The sequence below is a fragment of the Protomyctophum parallelum genome, assembly GCF_964188405.1.
Source record: "Protomyctophum parallelum genome assembly, chromosome: 19".
In the NCBI taxonomy this organism is placed as follows: Eukaryota; Metazoa; Chordata; class Actinopteri; order Myctophiformes; family Myctophidae; genus Protomyctophum; species Protomyctophum parallelum.
This window is the reverse complement of record NC_139717.1, coordinates 26,359,447-26,365,446: the sequence shown is the minus strand read 5'-3', so window position 1 is coordinate 26,365,446 and position 6,000 is coordinate 26,359,447. Positions and strand designations below refer to the sequence as shown.

General features: G+C 42.0%; 1 protein-coding gene across 4 annotated transcripts in view; it reads left to right on the top strand.

Annotated features, from left to right (window-relative positions):
- nrxn3b (neurexin 3b) overlaps positions 1–6,000 on the top strand; it is a gene marked incomplete at its 5' end in the record, with an annotated part of 401,977 nt that overhangs the window by 102,324 nt on the left and 293,653 nt on the right. The gene's annotated exons all lie outside the window — the stretch shown is intronic.

Sequence of the window (6,000 nt, the reverse complement as noted above, 5' to 3'; positions counted from 1 at the left end):
TTTCTCCTGTTATGGTAAACATGGGGGAACAGCAGTAAAAGAAATTGAAAAAACGAAATAAACTGCAGCAAATTGCATTATCAATTAAAGCTGCTGACTTTGCAATACCAAGAAAGCTTAGAGAAGGAAAAGACGCCAACGTCATGGTGTCACGTGACTGGACGCCGGGGCTGCGCCATGACACCCCACCACGCCCCCATGTGCCAAAACTCACACTGGAAGTTCGATGAATACATGGCAGTGGATGGGAGCCCGCTGGACATCTTGTAAACAAACATTATTTATGAACGATAGCGACCTTTGTCATATAATCGGTCCAGGAATATAATGGAAGACATATCACAGATTGTTTTCCGACTGGGTGTTTTTCGACTTGCTAACTGTTTAATTTTATTCAGGAATTTAAAGAGCACAGAGTACGGCTCTGGGCTGAATGGGCTTAACCTGACTCCGCCAGCTGGTGGCAGTATTGGGTTCACAATCCTGCCTTCAAAAGCCCATAGGCCTATATTGTTTTTAATTCATCAACATTACAAACTAAATAACGCTTTAAAAATGTTGAGAATAAAGGATTTTGCAATATTACAAGTCAGTGCTGTTTGATTAAATACTTTTTTTCAAATTAACAGTAGCCTTAGGATCAACCCGCCTAGTATAATACAACAGTAGTTTTAAGTAGTACACAGTGACGAATCTGCTGCCGAAACTGCTGGGAATGCATTGGAGTGAATGGAGTAAAGTATAGACAAGCATATAAATAAACACTTTCTGAATGATTTAGACCATTGTAAAATAAACGCTTCTGTAACATAACATCACACATTACTTTCTACTGTCTTGAAGTCACCACCAAGTACCCAGTGGTCTAGGTTTACTGGCGCCCACCTACCCCTATTTTCACACCGTGTAAAGTACCGTGCCGAATTCAAATAGCCACTACTTTGCATAACAACAGCTTTAACTGTTTATACCTGAGCGGTGACTGTGAGCGCACGTAGCCGGTAAGCATGCCATGCACACTTGACTTACAGGAGTGTGGACTGCTATGGCTCCAGTAGGCTATACTGCTGCTGTGTGGTGTTCTCCTCCATCAAAGAACAGTTACAGATATATTCGTCCAAAGCAAACCTTTTAGTTTCGCTAGTGTCCAGTAAGGATGTTTGTCTGACCATTTTAAGTCTACTTTTGTGTTTTAGGTTTAGGCTATACAGCTGTTCTGTGTGCATGCCGCGATGCGTGCGTGTCACGTTCCGTGGTACCAGTACAATTTCATTTAGCCAGTCATTCATTCATATTTAACTTGAAACTGAATAAGGCAATGTCTGGAGTTGATAGAGCAAGCATTAACTTCTTTAAGGTATGCCTATATGCCTACTATATTTTGAGGGACACATGACACTTAAATCGTTTAATATTACCTCTACATTTCACATGCAAATATTATACTTTCACTACAATTATTAGTTATTACTAGACTACTATTACGTTGTACTACTTAAAACTACTGTTGTATTATACTAGGCGGGTTGGTCCTAAGGCTACTGTTAATTTGCGTATTTATTCTGAAACTTAACCACTTGTAGAGCATATTACATTGTGATACTGCTAGGCAACTTTTACTTTAGTGAAAAAAAGTATTTAATCAAACACCACTGACTTGTAATTGTAATGACTTGCAAAATCCTTTATTCTCAACATTTTTAAAGCGTTTTTTAGTTTGTAATGTTGATGAATTAAAAACAATATAGGCCTATGGGCTTTTGAAGGCAGGATTGTGAACCCAATACTGCCACCAGCTGGCGGAGTCAGGTTAAGCCCATTCAGCCCAGAGCCGTACTCTGTGCTCTTTAAATTCCTGAATAAAATTAAACAGTTAGCAAGTCGAAAAACACCCAGTCGGAAAACAATCTATGATATGTCTTCTATTATATTCCTGGACCGATTATATGACAAAGGTCGCTATCGTTCATAAATAATGTTTGTTTACAAGATGTCCAGCGGGCTCCCATCCACTGCCATGTATTCATCGAACTTCCAGTGTGAGTTTTGGCACATGGGGGCGTGGTGGGGTGTCATGGCGCAGCCCCGGCGTCCAGTCACGTGACACCATGACGTTGGCGTCTTTTCCTTCTCTAAGCTTTCTTGTGCAATACAAGGAAGGAGGAAGTATTAGACTTCCAATGCCCCCCCCCCCTTCCCCTTAATCTAATTCATAATGCTCACTGCAGTTGTGTGTGAGAAAATACCCCAAATTGCTTCTGTCACATGTTATTTGCTGCATCAGCCTGAGTGCACCGCCAAAATGCCTCCCAGTGGGCAATGATCTGAAAGAAATATTTGCCTGGAACAAAAATGGTAAAGGCTTTGTTGTAGTGTTCAGACATTCATAAGGTGTTTACAGGCTCCTTTGGTTTGTGAGCAAAAGCCAAAAAAGTATGTTAAACGGCCTGTTATTTATACTTGGCCCACCATGACTCATTCGGCAGCCTGTGTGATGCTAATAAAACGCTGACCCCACGGCTCTGAGGACTTGTTAAAGAATAAAGAGGTTGGAGAAAAATAGATCGATTATGCCGGCCTAGTCAAAGCCTTGAAAATTAGCACTGTATTTTCTATTGGACCCTAAGTGCCTCTGTTTTATTTACAGTTTATTTTCTTGGTGCGTGTTGGCCTTGGGTATAGCTGCTCGGAGTCAATACGTTTTGTCTTTTATGTATTCTGGGAATTTGGTTTGCTATATTTGCCACTGTGTGCATACGTCTGTTCGCCTTGGCTTTCTGTGAGCCTGTCTATTCTGTGTGCGTGCCTGCATGCTTTTGTAATGCGTGTGTCAACGTGTGCGTTATGTGCATGTAGGAACACATTTACACGTGAGTTTAATGACCTTGGCTTGCTATCAAATTTCATTAAGCCCTCCGCGAACACATGCTGAACATCTGCATTATGGCTCTATATAATGAAGGCCCGTTCGGATCCTATCAGACACTGTAGAGAGTAGACCATCATCTCCCTTATAGCCGAGCCTACATGTGGCCATAACTGTCTAGTGTTAATAAGATCATCTATCACAACTGCCTTGTATATACATAGATTAATGTGAAGTCCTATATTTATTCATCCTTATTCATGTTTATGGCCTTTCATCATAACCTCCGTATGGTTCCTATAGCTTACTTAACCCCCCCCCCCCCCCAGCACCAGCTTCACCACAAACCTACTTTGGGGCTAGATAAAGAATTCTACTTATAATTCAGTCCACACAGCTTAATCCTCGCATCGTCGTCTGCCTCTTCTCTGCCTCACGTTGTTCGAAGAGCCAGTCAAAATGGATGCCCTGCACTGACCCCTAAATGCTGGCCTGCATTGGGATTGGCTGTAGGAATACTAACCTCTCTGCCTCTTAGCCCTACGTGATAATGGGTTGAACCTCTTCTGTGATGACGCAGGCCAGTTCAGGCAAATTTTGTTTATTTATAGACCCCCCGTTTAGTGGAATTGCGTTGCTAGGGAACAGCTTGGGTCCAAGTTTATTTCCTGTCAGGCTTGCTGATATTCGGTGGGGTGTGTAGAAGTGCAAAAATGTCTCATCCTCTATAACCCTTTTCAAATATTCCCCCAAAGCTCTCATTTTGTGTGTCACGACTCACCCTTGGAAAGTCTCATTCCTCCCCTATAAACCTTAAGCGTGATTTTATAGTTCATTGCCAACGGGCACCAAAATAGTTGGCAAAACACTAAGATTTTAATCATAATATTAATTTAACATTAATATAGAAAGAAATCATGGCATGAAAAGGCATGATATTAAAAGAAGAAAAACATATTTTGGGGTCTTTATTGATACAACACAGTGCAGACAGACGGAACAGGGGGAGAGAGACTGAGAGTGACATCGCAGCAAAGATTGTCGTAATTGGGACTCAAACGCACGACACGATGTCAGGCTGCATTAGAGCCTACATGTGCTATGCGCCTGCATAGCACACACACACACACACACACACACACACACACACACACACACACACACACACACACACACAGTCCGACCCTCTTATAGATGGCTAGACTCTTATTGGTTATCCCAGCCATGGTGTGTAAAAAAAAGAAAAGCTTTCAGCGTTAAAATGTACCCTCAGGATGTGTAGTGAAGTGAACTGTGGGATTATAGATCAGAGATGGGCGTGGGAATGAGACGGCGGTCAGTAATCCAGGGCAAACGGCCTCATTCCCAGCTGTGGTCCATCCACACCATGATTACAGAGGCTTTGTCAGCTAGACATCACCTGAAACCACCATGCACACAGTCAAATCCCTGGCGTTCAATTAACCCTGACTGTGAACAAGTACTGTGGAACCAAACGGACTCATAACTTATAAGCAGCAGTGATGGAAGAAGTACCATTTTGACCTGAGATCAGATTAAAAAAATGTCTACATCCTGACAGTTTTCTGAAAAAGCTATGTTTCTTCGATTTTTCAAAAATAGCAGACCTACAAGCTCGTAACGCGCCACTCGGTGGCGCGCTACAAATTAAGTTTTCACTTTGTACCGATGGCAAATGCGAAGTATAGAAAATCACAGATCTAAAAGCTCAGAACCCATCTCACCAGCAGTTTACTGTAAGTGTGAGGCTATTTTCAAATACCCGAAGTGAAGCCGATGTGGTTTAGGCCTACAGTATGTATGTTTTGTAATATTTATTAATCATTTAAAATAATAATTGTACAAAGTACTTGAGGTGTTGTGGGGTAAAAGTATTGAAAATAATAAATACTCCAGTAAATTAAAAATAAATAGGCTACCTGAAAATTGTACTTAAGTACAGCTAATACTACTAGCTAGCACTACTGCCCATAAGGGCCTGTTTGGTTCCATTTGTACACCGTCAGGAGTTTAGTGAACTCTGAAGACTTGTACAGTGCATTTCGTTACGTCTACGAGTCACTCTGACCGGTGTCTGGGAGAGCTACATGTTCTCCTGAATTGAGATGGGTAACCTGAGCAGACCGTTATTATATCGGCGATATGAAATGAGTGCAAAGACTGCTGCTGCACCAAGCAATAAATGGCCGAGGTGGTTAGATTTCACCCTGCGGTGCGGAGGCCAGGGACAGCGTGTACTGCGTGCCGGACTGCTTGGAGCCTTGTTACACCAGTATGTGCATTTGGTCACCACATGGTCTTCATGTTTCATATTAGCTCAACTGTCACTGTTGTGTGAATCACATTTAACTTTGAGGTCCATTTTTCTATTGTTCTTAGGTCCAGAGCAGAGAGTTACACATTAAAACCCTCGTTATTAAAGGTCCTTGTGGGAGCATAGCAAATAAACGACCTGAAAATGCGTCTGATAATATTACACATCACACTGTTAATTTGGTGATGCCTCATTCATGCGTGTGGATGATTTTATTTGTGGTGAAAAATCAAGCTCGTATTCGAGAATTGTATCGGTTATCGCTGGCATAATATTTGCGTTCTGTATGGATGGAATCAAGACAAAGAAAACCGTTCCCGGCGTGTTAACGACCATACGTTAATCAAATGTAACGAATAAAACCAAATGGGCCCTTCCATGGTTCCATTTGTATACTCTCATGGAGTTACAAATGGACAATTTACTGCCATTCCCCTGCAACGGATCAGGAAACCTCAAAACATTGAGTTTTTCTTTTTCACTTTTTAGTGGCATAGGAGAGGAATTAATTGAGTCGAATCTGGGTTGCATGTGGTTTGTTGAACTCCCTCTGGTGTTGGGGATGTGGACTTCGTTGACATTTAGGAAGTATTTAGACAGGTACATGCATGGGTATCTTGGTGGTGTATCGAATCTTGTAGACCAGACCCATTGCAAGATGCTGTACTCTGTGGTCAACCCTAAGCCATTCCAGCCTATCAAAATGGGCAGGGGTGAGGTGGGTTCGGGAGTGAGGCCAAGGAATAGCCTGACTTCCTTGGCCTATATTGGAATTCTGTTCTTTGGTGGTTGACTTTTT